Source organism: Mesoplodon mirus (genome assembly GCF_964341445.2).
Source record: "Mesoplodon mirus genome assembly, chromosome: 2".
Classification (NCBI taxonomy): domain Eukaryota; kingdom Metazoa; phylum Chordata; class Mammalia; order Artiodactyla; family Ziphiidae; genus Mesoplodon; species Mesoplodon mirus.
In genome coordinates, this window is record NC_138977.1 from 202360578 (window position 1) to 202375924 (window position 15347).

The following is a 15347-nucleotide window of genomic DNA, read 5'->3' on the forward strand; positions in this document are numbered from 1 at the left end:
ATCGACAGTAACACAGTCATGGTAGGGGACTTTAACACCCCACTTTCACCAATGGACAGATCATCCAAAATGAAAATAAATAAGGAAACACAAGCTTTAAATGATACATTAAACAAGATGGACTTAATTGATATTTATAGGACATTCCATTCTATAAGACAAACCCACAGCCAACATCATTCTCAACAGTGAAAAACTGAAACCATTTCCTCTAAGATCAGGAACAACACAAGGTTGTCCACTCTCACCACTATTATTCAACATAGTTTTGGAAGTTTTAGCCACAGCAATCAGAGAAGAAAAAGAAATAAAAGGAATCCAAATCGGAAAAGAAGAAGTAAAGCTGTCACTGTTTGCAGATGACATGATACTATACATAGATAACCGTAAAGATGCTACCAGAAAACTACTAGAGCTAATCAATGAATTTGGTAAAGTAGCATGACACAAAATTAATGCACAGAAATCTCTTGCATTCCTATACACTAATGATGAAAAATCTGAAAGAGAAATTAAGAAAACACTCCCATTTACCATTGCAACAAAAAGAATAAAATACCTAGGAATAAACCTACCTAAGGAGACAAAAGACCTGTATGCAGAAAACTATAAGACACTGATGAAAGAAATTAAAGATGATACAAACAGACAGAGAGATATACCATGTCTTGGATTGGAAGAATCAACATAGTGAAAATGACTATACTACCCAAAGCAAACTACAGATTCAATGCAATCCCTATCAAAATACCAATGGCATTTTTCACAGAACTAGAACAAAATATTTCACAATTTGTATGGAAACACAAAAGACCCCGAATAGCCAAAGCAATCTTGAGAAAGAAATACAGAGCTGGAGGAATCAGGCTCCTGGACTTCAGACTATAATACAAAGCTACAGTAATTAAGGCAGTATGGTACTGGCACAAAAACAGAAATACAGATCAACAGAACAGGATAGAAAGCCCAGAGATAAACCCATGCACATATGGTCACTTTATTTTTGATAAAGGAGGCAAGAATATACAATGGAGAAAAGACAGCCTCTTCAATAAATGGTGCTGGGAAAACTGGACAGCTACATGTAAAAGAATGAAATTGGAACACTCCCTAACACCATACACAAAAATAAACTCAAAATGGATTAAAGACCTAAATGTAAGGCCAGAAACTATCAAACTCTTAAAGGAAAACATAGGCAGAACACTCTATGACATAAATTACAGCAAGATCCTTTTTGACCCACCTCCTAGAAAAAATGGAAATAAAAATAAACAAATGGGACCTAATGAAACTTCAAAGCTTTTGCACAGCTAAGGAAACCATAAACAAGACCAAAAGACGACCCTCAGAATGGGAGAAAATATTTGCAAATGAAGCAACTGACAAAGGATTAATTTCCAAAATTTACAAGCAGCTCATGCAGTTCAATATCAAAAAAACAAACAACCCAATCCAAAAGTGGGCAGATGATCTAAGTAGACATTTCTCCAAAGAAGATATACAGATTGCCAACAAACACATAAAAGAATGCTCAACATCACTAATCATTAGAGAAATGCAAATCAAAACTACAATGAGGTATCACCTCACACCAGTCAGAATGGCCATCATCAAAAAATCTACAAACAGGGCCTCCCTGGTGGCGCAGTGGTTGAGAGTCCGCCTGCCGATGCAGGGGATACGGGTTCGTGCCCCGGTCTGGGAGGATCCCATATGCCGCGGAGCGGCTGGGCCCGTGAGCCATGGCCGCTGGGCCTGCGCATCCGGAGCCTGTGCTCCGCAACGGGAGAAGCCACAACAGTGAGAGGCCCGCATACCGCAAAAAGAAAAAAAAAAAAAAATCTACAAACAATAAATGCTGGAGAGGGTGTGGAGAAAAGGGAACACTCTTGCACTGTTGGTGGGAATGTAAATTGATGCAGCCACTATCTAGAACAGTATGGAGTTTCCTTAAAAAACTAAAAATAGAACTATCATACGACCCAGCAATCCCACTACTGGGCATATACCCTGAAAAACCATAATTCAAAAAGAGTCATGTACCACAATGTTCATTGCAGCTCTATTTACAATAGCCAGGACAAGGAAGCCAGGACAAGTGTCCATCAACAGACGAACGGATGGAGAAGATGTGGCACATATATACAGTGGAATATTACTCAGCCATGAAAAGAAACAAAACTGAGTTATTTGTAGTGAGGTGGATGGACCTAGAGTCTGTCATACAGAGTGAAGTAAGTCAGAAAGAGAAAAACAAATACCATATGCTAACACATATATATGGAATCTAAAAAAAGTGGTTATGAAGAACCTAGGGGCAGGACAGGAATAAAGACGCAGATGTAGAGAATGGACTTGAGGACACGGGGAGGGGGAAGGGTAAGCTGGGGCGAAGTGAGAGTGTGGCATGGACTTATACATACTACCAAATGTAAAACAGATAGCTAGTGGGAAGCAGCCACATAGCACAGGGAGATCTGCTCCGTGCTTTGTGTCCACCTAGAGGGGTGGGATAGGGAGGGTGGGAGGGAGACGCAAGAGGGAGGAGATATGGGTATATATGTATATGCATAGCTGACTCACTTTGTTATAAAGCAGAAACTAACACACCATTGTAAAGTAATTCTACTCCAATAAAGATGTTAAAAAACCCCACATAACTTTAGAAGCAATGAAGACCCAACGCAGCCAAAAATAAATAATTAATTTTTTAAAATTTTGTTTTATGGTGAAGCATTCAAAGTATTCCCTCCAATTTTATGAACAAGACTAAGGTTGCCACTATCATCACTTCTATTCGATATGGAACTAGAAGTCTTAGCTGACACAGAAAAACAAGAAAGAGAAGGAAGAAACAGTCACTATTTTCAGTTCATATGATGTGTTAACATAGAAAAGGCAAAAGAATATACCACAAAATATTACAATTAAGGTGAATAATATTATGTTTCTGGATACAAAGCCAATGTAGAAAAATCAGTTGAATTTTTACACGTCAGCAACAGTGTTAAAAAATGCAATTTAAAAAATGATCTCACAGTAGCATGAAAAATATGAAGTATTTAGGAATAAATTTAGCAAAATACATCTAAGACCTTGGAGGAGAATATTATTAAACTTCACTGAGTAACATTATAGAATAACTGAATAAATGGAGGGCTGTATTACAGTCATGGACTCAGTGCTGTGAAGATGCCAGTTCTCCCCAAATTAATCTGTAGATCTGATAAATTCCAATCAAAATCCTAAAAGTGTTTTGGGAGGAGGGGAAAATTGACAAGGTGACTCTGAAGAACTAGATGGGAGGACTTGCCATACAAAATATAAATAATTATTATAAATCCCTAATAATTAAAATGTATCTTACTAACGTAGAGACAAAAAATGTAGCCAATGAAATAAAATAGCCCAGAAACAGACCCATGAATAAGTGAAAACTTGACCTACAGTAGAGCTGGTAAAAAGGAGCAGTGAAAAAAGGATAGATAGCTTTTTCTGATAAATGGTACTTTGTTATCCATATGAAAAGTAACTAAATTGGACCCCTACCTTACAAAAATCAATTCTTAGTGAATTCAGAATCTAAATATAAAGGGCAAACTATAATATTTTTAGAACACAATATCAGAGATTATCTTTTTTTAATGATTAAAAAAATTTTTTTTTGGCTGTGTTGGGTCTTCATTGCGGTGCGCAGGCTTTCTCTAGTTGTGGCAAACAGGGGCTAACCTTTGTTGCAGTGTGCGGGCTTCTCACTGTGGTGGCTTCTCTTGTTGTGGAGCATGGGCTCTAGAGCATGTGGGCTTCAGGAGATGCGGCACGTGGGCTCAGTAGTTGTGGCTCACAGGCTTAGTTGCTCCACGGCATGTGGGATCTTCCTGGATCAGGGATTGAACCCGTGTCCCCTGCATCAGCAGGCGGATTCTTAACCACTGTGCCACCAGGGAAGTCCCAGAGATTATCTTTATAACCTATGGGTAGGAAAGAATTCCTTAAACAAGACATAAAAGGTACAAGTTATTAATAATAACAACAACACTAAATTTCAGAGAATCTCAGGTGCCAACAATTCTATGATGCACCACTACCTTAAGACAGGAAAAACATGCCAATTAAACTATAGGACAATGTTTTCTTACTAATTAGGGTTTTTAATCTTATACTATTATAAACTTACTTAAACACAGATTTCATGTTCATGCATAAGAAGGAAACTTTGAGAGAAATAAGCTGATTAAAATATTCCTAAAATGTTTTCATATTCAGAGCCTGAATCTTACAAAGAGTTTTTGGCTTCATCCTTGAACTCCATCCCTATTGTCTGCACAGTAGCACCTCTGCCATCAGGAACATTGATGATCAAAGCATTTCTTAGGTAGTACTCCATGTTATCAGTATAACTCCCAAGCCACTGGCATCCATTTTGCAAATTTTGATGTTAACATTTCCTTGAGTTATAAGAAAGGGTCAACAGAATATTTCAGACAATACCCAGGATTTATAGTCATTTTCCATATAGTTCTTAAATAGTCTATTGTTGGAAATGTCAAAGGATTGCAGCTGTCCAGTAATGAGATCAGGAATAACAACCAAGACCCTGTATTCAAAGGTAATAACTATATCATGACTTGTGGCCTGGCTGGCAGGGATTATAAAATCTGTCAATTATAAGGCTGTATTAATTTCCTATGGCTGCTGTAACAAATTACCACAAACATGGTGCTTAAAACAACACGCATTTATCCTCTTATATTTCTGGAGGCTAGAAGCCTGAAATCAGTTTCAATGGGCCAAAACCAAAGCGTGGTCAGGGCCATGTTCCCTCCAGAGGTTCTAGGGGAGAATACATTTCCTTGCCTTTTTCATCTTCTAGAGCTGTATTCCTTAGCTCGTGGCCTTTTCCTTCATCTTCAAAACCAACAGCATAGCATTTTCAAATTTCTGTCTACTTCCATTGTCACATTGCCTTCTCCCTTCTGTCACTGCAGTCAAACCTCCCTCTGCCTCTCTCTTATAAAGACACTTGCTAACTTAGGGCCCACCCAGATAACCCAGGGTAATCTCACCATCTCAAAATCCTTAATTTAATCATATTTGCAAAGTAACCTTAGTTCCAGGTTAGGACCTGTATATCTTTGCAGGGGTGTGGGGGGAGCACTATTCAGCCTACCCCAGATGCAAAAATGTGCATCTAAGAATTGACAAAATAAGATAAAATTGATAATATTAATATAGCTAATTTATGGAACACTTTAATATGACAGGTACTGTTCTATGAGCTTCACATATACTTACTTATTTGTTAAATTCAACACATATAAAAGACTATCTTTACCACCTAGGGTTAGGGAAGAGATTCTTTTTTTTTTTTTTTTTTTGCGTTATGTGGGCCTCTCACTGTTGTGGCCTCTCCCGTTGCGGAGCACAGGCTCCAGACGCGCAGGCCCAGCAGCCATGGCTCACAAGCCCAGCCGCTCTACGGCATGTGGGATCTTCCCAGACTGGGGCACGAACCCGCGTCCCCTGCATCGGTAGGCAGACTCCCAACCACTGCGCCACCAGGGAAGCCCGGGAAGAAATTCTTAAATAAGATATAAAAGGCACAAGCCATTAGTGATGATGATAATAGTAATATGAATAAATTACTATCAGTAATAATACTAAGTTATATTTTATTAATTATATTATAATTAAGAATTTCTATTAATCAAAAGATACTACAAAGAAAGAGAAATAAACATACCACAAACTTGGAGAAGGTATTGCCATGCATATAATTGAAAAAAGTTTAAAATCCAATATATATAAAGAATTTATATATTTCATTAAAAGAGGAAAGACAAATAAACCAATAGAAAAAATAGGTGAAGGCTTGAAGGTACACATCATAAAGTGCCCAGTAGAGTATAAAATGCTAGTTGGAGTGTAAATTATTATAATTGTTTTGGAAAACGATTTAACATCATCTTGGAAAGTGAAAGATGCACTAACCCTATGATCATGGAATTCCACTTTAGGTATATATTCTAAAGAAACCACTGTGCATGTGTACCAAAAGACATGTATAAGAACATTCACAGGGGCTTCCCTGGTGGCACAGTGGTTGAGTGTCCGCCTGCCAATGCAGGGGACACGGGTTCTTGCCCCGGTCCGGGAAGATCCCACATGCTGCGGAGCGGCTGGGCCCGTGAGCCATGGCTGCTGAGCCTGCGCGACCGTAGCCTGTGCTCTGCAACGGGAGAGGCCACAACAGTGAGAGGCCCGCGTACCGCAAACAAACAAACAAAAACAAACAAACAAACAAACAAAAAAGAACATTCACAGCACCACTGTTATGGACTAGCAAAAGATCTGACACAATCCAAATACTATCAACAGTAACATGGATAAATTGTAAACTATTTATACAATTAAATACTCTATCACAGTGAAAATAAATTCATTACAGCTATGAATAGCTGCATGGATAATCTCAGGAATGTAATGTTAAGTGAAAAGAAAGCAAACTGCAGAAGAATATATACAGTATGATTTCACTAGTATAAGTCCAAAAACACAAAACCAACATTGTTTAGGAATAAAACATGTGAATGGCAAAGGCATGCTAAAGAAAAAAATTCAAGGTATTATTTATTTTTGAAGGGGGAGTAAAGGAGATGAGATTGAGATGAGGTATAAAGTGTATTTCAAACATAATAGAATTATTCTATTACTTATATTAAGCTACATAGGTGCTCAGTGTATCTTGTTTCTTTATTTTTAATGTATATTTATAAAATTTATTTTCAAATTAATTAATATCAAAGCAATTTTTAAAAGCTAGATATAATAATACATGTAAGATTTATACCTACTTTTCAAACACAAATGAAACAGTCATATATATTGAAAGAAAATCCCAAGGAGTTTCAAAAAGTAATGATTTTTCCTAATCACAATGTAATAAAATTAAAGACTAACAATTTTTTAAAAATAAATTTATTTATTTATTTTTGGCTGCATTGGGTTTTCATTGCTGCGTGGGGGCTTTCTCTAGTTTCAGAGAGCGGGGGCTGCTATTTGTTGTGGTGTGCGGGCTTCTCATTGCAGTGGCTTCTCTGTTGCAGAGCACAGACTCTAGATACACAGGCTTTGGTAGTTGTGGCTCAGGGACTCTAGAGCGCAGGCTCAGTAGTTGTGGTGCATGGGCTTAGTTGCTCTGTGGCATTTGGGATCTTCCCAGACCAGGGCTCAAATTTGTGTCCCCTGCATTGGCAGGCGGATTCTTAACCACTGCGCCACCAGGGAAGTCCAGAGACTAATAATTTTTTAAAAATTTATACATTTACAAAATTTTAAATGCCTGGATAAATAACTCAGATTAGAGCTGAAATCAAAATGGAAAATTTTAAATGTGGGATGGGGCTAAAACAGTTCTCAGGAAAAAATTTAAATGTATACATTGGAAATTAACAATGATTGAAAATAAATAAAGTGTATTATGCAAGAAACTCTAAAAAATAAAATAGGGGCTTCCCTGGTGGCACAGTGGTTAAGAATCTGCCTGCCAATGCAGGGCACATGGGTTCGAGCCCTGGTCCAGGAAGATCCTACATGCTGTGGAGCAGCTAAGCCCGTGCACCACAACTGCTGATCCTGCGCTCTAGAGCCCACAAGCCACAACTACTGAGCCCGTGTGCCACAACTACTGAAGCCCACGTGCCACAACTACTGAAGCCCATGCACCTAGAGCCCATGCTCCGCAACAAGAGAAGCCACTGCAATGAGAAGCCCGTGCACCGCACCGAAGAGCAGCCCCCACTCGCCGCAGCTGGAGAAAGCCCATGCGCAGCAACAAAGACCCAACACAGCCAAAAATAATTAATTAATTAATTTAAAAAACAAATAAATAAATTTATTAAATAAATCCAATTGAAGTAGATGAAATTAGTAAAGATAAAAGCCAAACTGAAATAGAAAATAAATGATGGGAAGAAGTAACTCATAGAATAACAATCTGAATAACTGGTGATCAATAAAATGCAAATTAAAATGTGATACCATTTCACATTCACTAGATTGAAAAAATTAAAAATGTGAAAATAACCTTTATAGAATCTAAAGAATCTTCCATTCAATAAAAAAAGAAAAAAATGTGAAAATACCAAATGTGGATAAAGATGTGAAGAAACAAGAAACTTCATATTGCTTAAGGGAATATAAATTTGTATAAATACTGTGGAAAAATTTTTGGCAGAATCTGGCAAAGCTGAAGAGCACTTTTTTGAGAGACCAACAATTACATTTATAGTCACATATTTTATAGAAACTCTGATATAAGAGTGCCAAGAGACATGAATATCTGTGCCAGGAGTTCCAGGAGACATGAATATCTGTGTAAAAAATTCCTAAATATTCACCAAGAAAGAATGGATAAAAAAAATTTGGTACATTCATGAAAGATATGTTAGATGGTGGTTTAAATAAAGAAACTAGGTTAATACTAAAGACGAGGAAAACAAGGAAGATACAGAACAACACATGGCATATAATTGTATTTGTATAAATTTTGAAAACATTCAAAACAATGCTATATGTTATTTAAGAATACATATCTGGGGCTCCCCTGGTGGCGCAGTGGTTGAGAGTCCGCCTGCCGATGCAGGGGACATGGGTTCGTGCCCCGGTCCGGGAAGATCCCACATGCCGCGGAGCGGCTGGGCCCGTGAGCCATGGCCGCTGAGCCTGCACGTCTGGAGACTGTGCTCCGCAACGGGAGAGGCCACAACAGTGAGAGGCCCACGTACAGCAAAAAAAAAAAAAAGAATACATATGTATGTAAAGTATAAAATGTGCATGGGAATTATAAACACCAAATTCAGAATAATGATATGTGTAGGGAGAGAATGAAAGGAATAGAATTGGAAGAATGTTAGGGATTTCAAGTACATCTCTAATCCCTTATTTCTTTTTAAAAAATTAAGCAAGTAAAAAAAGGTTTGGACTTGATGGAGGTAGGATGGATACATATATTCGTTATGTTTTAGTTCTGAATGATATATTTTATAATATTTTAAATACTTTTAAATGACTCAAGAATATGTAGAAAACCTGAAGAGACTGATATTTACAAAAGAAATGGAAAAGTTCTATTCCTCAAAACAACAGCATCTGATTCAGATAATTTTATCTGAGTCCTAACAAATCTTAAAGAAATGATCATTTTTATGCTATATAATTTGTATCAGGGTTTAGAAAAGGACGAAAGTCCTCCAGTTTGTTCCAAAAATCTAGCATAATCCTGCTACCAATACCAAACTAGGATGGCATTTGGTATCTTAAAAAAAGGGGGGAGGGTAGGCCAAATTTACTTATGCTCACAGATGAAATATCTGAAATGACATGTTAGCAAATTAATCCAGCAATGCAGTACAATAACAATACATCTTGAGCAAGAAACGTTCATCCCAGGAATCCATGAATGATTCTGAATTAGTAACTATGTTAATATAATTCACTACATTAACATATTAAAGGAGGAAGCTCCATTAGCTCAACAGATACCACCAAGATAACTGAATAAGATCAAAACCCATCACAGATTTTTTAAAACTCAGGAGAAATATTAGAAAATTTCTCAGTCTCATGAAGGATACTAATCTACAACAAAAATCATATTTAATGATGAAATATTAGCAGCATTTCCACCTAAATAGGATAAGATAAGGATGACCACTAACAACATTATATTCAAGTTTCAATGCAAGAACTAAGAAAAAGAATTGAGAAATATAAAAGGAAAACTAATTTGGTAATACACATTTTTAGATGGCTATGAACACATAGTTTTCCCCATTCCCTATTGGAACCACCTCCCGTTAAAATGATGACAGAGAAATAACATCCACATAAATAAAACTTAAGATGGTGAAAATAATGAGGGAGCCCATAAGGAAATGAAAGATTTCAACCAATATTTGGAAGTTAGAGAATGGATAAAGAAAGGGTAATGAATGAAGCCAGTAAGAGGAAGCTACTGCCCAGAGAACATGGTGAGTGATACAGCCAAGGGCACTAATCAGTTCCTCAGAATCCCGGAGAAGCTTTTAGCTGGGAAACGCCAGGTACAACAGAGGGAATAAGTGGGATGTGATGTTTATTAATTAAAAGTCTATTTACACAACAGACAAGTCATCAACTCCACTCTCCCTCCATCAGCCAAGCATCTATCCCTCTGGCAAATAAATAAAAGAGTTCTCAAAGTAAAAATAATGGCACAATGAGAAAGGGATCATTATGAAAAATGCAGGCTCTAGAGTCACAGAACTTTCCAACATCTGATGTGTGGGATTTGACCACCTAAGCGAAAGGGTCCAGAGAGTTAAATATGAGATCATACAACATCTGAATAAGAGTTCAAGGTTTGTTGGGGTCATGTGTAATAGGCTCAACTGTGATCCCTAAAAGATATTTTGAAGTCATAACCCCCAGTACCTCAGAATGTGACCTTATTTGGAAATAAGGTCATTGCTGATGTAGTTAATTAAGATGAGGTCATACTGGGGTAGAGTGGGCTCTTAATCTAATGGCTGGTGTCCTTATAAGAAGAGGAAAAGAGACACAGACACACAGACACACAGGGAGAGCACCATAGGAGGACAGAGGCAGAGACTGGAGTGATGCGTCTACAAGCTATTACTGTATAGATTCCTTAAGTCATCTACTTTAGAAAGCATTTTGCTATCCCATGCTTCTCCTTTCTGTTCTCAGCATTCTTCTCCTTTTGAAAAAAGAATACACGGACTATTCAGGAGACACTGAGAAGTTCAATTTGACAGAGGTACTATTTCCTCTCTGTCATTCTCTCTGTCGTCTAAATTCCCAGGGAAGGAAACCTGACTGGCTCAGCTGGGGTGAGTACCAACTTAGTTATGACCACTGTGGTGGGGGTGGAGGAAGGTTGCCACGTGGTACAAAATCACTGCTGGAGGCCCCTCCGTTGGAAGTAAGACAATCCATAAAATCAGTCACTATGAGCTAGGTAGACAGTCCAAAAGTTTTCTACTAAAACTATTATTTATAATAATTCAATAAATATCCTTGTAGATATATCCTGATAAACATTATCTGATTACTTCCTTATGATAAATTCCTAAAGGGGGAATTATTGGGTCAAGTGTATTAATATGATTAAAGTTTTAAATTCATGTTACCAAATTGCTTTCCAAAGCATTGGATTAATTCACACTCCTACCAGAAGTATATAAATGACCATTTGATAAAACACAATTCCTTTGTCAATACTAGGTCTCATTTTTTTAACCTTTGACAATGTGATAAATGAAGGTAATGTCTCATTTTTATCTGTCTTTTCTCTTATAATCAAGAAAGCTCAATATTTTAATCTGCTTTTTGGATATTTTTACTTCTGTGTTTTTGAAGAGTCTAATCATATGAATTAGCCAATTTTAAATAGGGCTATTTTTTTTCATCCTAATGGCTCATTATAGCTCTTTACATATGTAAGAAACTTACTTTTTAAGATCTATGTTGAAAATATTTCTATTTCTATTAGTATTTTTATTTTGCTTATAGAGTGGTTTTTTTTTTTTTTGGATGCCTGGTTAAGTCTAAAAAGGTGCTTTTACCTAAATATGAATTGTCTGCAGATCAACTTTAATAATAGATTTAAAAAAAAATACTATGGAGACCAATAGATTAAATATTAACAAATGAATCTTGAATACTTAATGAGTATGAAGTGCCAAGCAATTATGCAGTCATAGCAGCCTCTGTTATATTAATAGCCACCATCCTCTTTTATTCACTACAATAGTTCAGCCCTTGTCTCTTCTCACCTGGATTTCTGTAACTGGCCCTAAATTGTCTCTGCCTCTAATCTCATCAAAGCCATCTTTTATCACTGCCCCAAAATAATCCCTCTGATATACACATTTTATATCACACATCTGCTTAACCCCCTTTGATTGGTTCCAATTGCCTTCATGATAAAATCCAAACTCTTAGCACAAGGTCCTTCTTCACCTGCGTCCTACCGAATTTCTCTGGCCTTCCTTCTATCTTCATGTCACAGTCAATCCAGCCACAATGGACTAATTACAGTTCTCCAAATATACCCTCTTGCTTCACAGATCTGTAATACCTTCTGTTATTCTGTCTACATGGAACCCTCTTCCTCTCGGTCACTATTGATTAACTCTTATTCACTGTTTTAAGACTCAACCAAGTCTTTGTATGCTCTAGGAAGCCTTTCAGCCTCTCTCCTCTGTTCCTTTAGGTAGACGGCCTCTATGCTTCCACAGCATTCCATGCCTATCTCTCCCTTAAGCACTTTTGAGCGTTTGCTAGTCCGTTTCTCCCGGAAGCCTATAAATGTAGTAACAGCCTCCTCTCTCACCATAATGCAGGGTCTTACCCAAAGCAAATATGCCACTGTCGAAGTCTTAAACAGGGATTAAACAATATAGCAGAATGTCAGGACATATATAGCAGAATGTCAGGACATTAATAGCAATCATTTTAAAAGGTGGTATCATTTAGAATATTCAGTAGATTGCTTTTCTGCCCTGTGCCTTAATTTCTACATTTTTAGGTCTAAAAGAATACTATCAAGCAAACATCTTCAGAAGATAAACTAGGATAGAAGAAGACTAAGAAATCTGGTTATAAAATACTTTGATATATTAGATGCTGGTATAAAATTCCAGAAAACCTAAGAGCATCTTATTTTCAAATATCTATAAATTGAAAGTTATTGAATAATGTAATACAGTTCATTTTTAGAGGAATAGTGTAAATGTAGTTCATTTTTACATGGGACCCTTGATTTGAGGACACTAAGAGGAAACTCCTGACCTAGGATTTGGAGAAGATGGGAGGAGATTAAGAAGGTTATATAAACTTCAAAGTTGCTAAGAAACCAAGATCTGTTCTCACAATAAAAAAGAAATGATAATTATGTGACATGATAAAAGTGTTAACTAACACTACAATGGCAACCATATTGCAATGTATCAAATCAACACATTGTATACCTTAAACTTACACAATGTTGTATGGCAATAATATTTCAATTAGAAAAAGATTATCAATAATTTAAGAACAAACACAAAAGTACTGTGGAAATCATAACTTTATGTATAATCCTTTGTACCTCAGACATTGAGATAACTCTATTCTCCAGTATCAAAGTGATTAAAACAGCAATACTTAACTCCAAATTGAAATAAATTTAAAAGTTTCCAATTCCTTTGCTAGACTGAAAACAACCCAAATATTCAGCAAAGTGCTGACAATTTATACACCTGACAATTTATACTATCACACTCTTAAAAGAAGAGAGAGATCTTTAGGCCCTAACATAGAAAGCAGTACAACATATTATTAAATGAGAAAAGCAACTTGCAAAATATAATCTATATAACCTCATTTTTGTGAAAAATGTTAATATACATATTTATATTTCTATATGTACAGTTAAAAACCCAAAAGACCATCCAAAACTTAGTTGTTCTCCTGGAGTGGGGAGAAGGAGGTGGGTCATCAAGGGGACGTGAGCTCTCTACTTCATATATTTCTGTCATGTTTAAGTTTTCACAATGAGAAGGCATTAACCTTATACAAAACAATGAGGGTATTAAATATTTCCTTTGTGGGAAAAAATTCTGAGGGCGTGGGAAAGTGCATCAAGAAACTTGTTTTAAATTAGCTCTCCCTTTTCACAGAAAAATCACCCAAGTCTGTTCTACCTCCTACAAGTTTTCCATCCCCTCAGAATTCCCTAGTCAAGTAAATGGAGAGAACCCTGTCCTCATCTCAGGGAAGAAGTCAAGATTGAAATACATGAGTCATCATGCCTTGGTTTCCTAGGACTTGACTCTGGGTCTTAAATAGACTCTGCAGCTCCCTTTCTGAATGACAAAAGAGAGAAGGATCTGCAAAGGGTACAAAGTTTCAGTTATAAGATGAACGAATTCTAATGTACAGCATGTTGACTGTAATTAACAATACTGTATTGGACACTTGAAATTTGCTAAGAGAGTAGATCTTAAGTGTTCTCACCATATACACACACACACACACACACACACACATACACACACCATTACCATGTGAGGTGATGAATGTATGAATTAACTTAATTGTGGTAATCATTTCACAATAGAGATATATGTCAAACCGTCACATTGGACACCTAAAATATATACAATTTTCATTTGTTAATTACACCTCAAAGCTGAGGAGAAACAAAGAGTGAGTAAAGGACCTAAAGTTGTTTGTATGGGGGTCAAAACTGACTGAGCTCATCTCACACTAAGGAATCTCAAATAAAGATCTGGAAGATTCAAAATGGACAATAAGGTTAACGGTCAAAATATTCAAGTCAAGAGCCCTAAATCTTCTGGCCTAAATAATCCAGTAATGAATCTAATAATTCTTTGTTTTCCAGTTCCCTTTGCCAGTGTAGATCTGGCCAGAGAGGGTTCTGAAGCAAGAGAAATAAAGATAAAGGGAAGGAAATGAAGACAGACCATTGTCTCTGGGGAGCCCTGAGGAAAGGTGATGCAGATGCTAAAGCAGATGTGACCATGTGGAAGTATGTTGGGGGCCCTTTGGGTTCCTGCATTGTGACTCAGGTGACCCTTCCTTCTTAGTAGAACAGAAGGGACAGCAGCTCCGAGATGTGAGAGCAAGAAACTTGGGCACCCTCCTGGCTTCACCGTAGGGAGGTGGCTGCCTATTGAAATTTCATCCCTTCTTCGAAGCTCAAATTCTACCTTCTTCAGAAAACCTTCCCCAAATAAGCCTATATGAGTTATAGTCAGTTTGTAGCAATTTAATACCTTACTAAATTACATTCTTGTATTATCACCTTACTAGGTTGTAAATGTCTCTAGGGCAGAAATCCTGTTTTGGTTTTAAAAAATGTCCACAATGTCTAGTGTAGGGTTGAGAATGTAATAGGTGTTCGACAAGTAAGCATTCAATGGAAAAGTTGAAAGGAAGAAACCATCAGGCTCCCTAAAGTTTCCTAAGCTTCTTTCTAACTTAAAGAATACTGGAGATGGTTGGGTCATATCCCTGCATTCTCAGATTAGAGGGCTGAGGTTCACCCAGCACATGGTATATTTTTCTCTGAAGAAAGCTACCCTGAATGCAAATTAAGCCTCAAAGCCCTACAAAGGACAACCGGGAAAGCACAGTCCCTTCTAAATCCCCTTGGGGACCAGGCTTCCCTCTCGGTGTGTCTGTGTCTGTGGTGAGTGTGCATGGGTGAGGGAGGCTGGGTGGGGGGGGAGGGCAGAGGCGGGAGGGAGGAGAGAGACTCCATGCAGTGATTATGT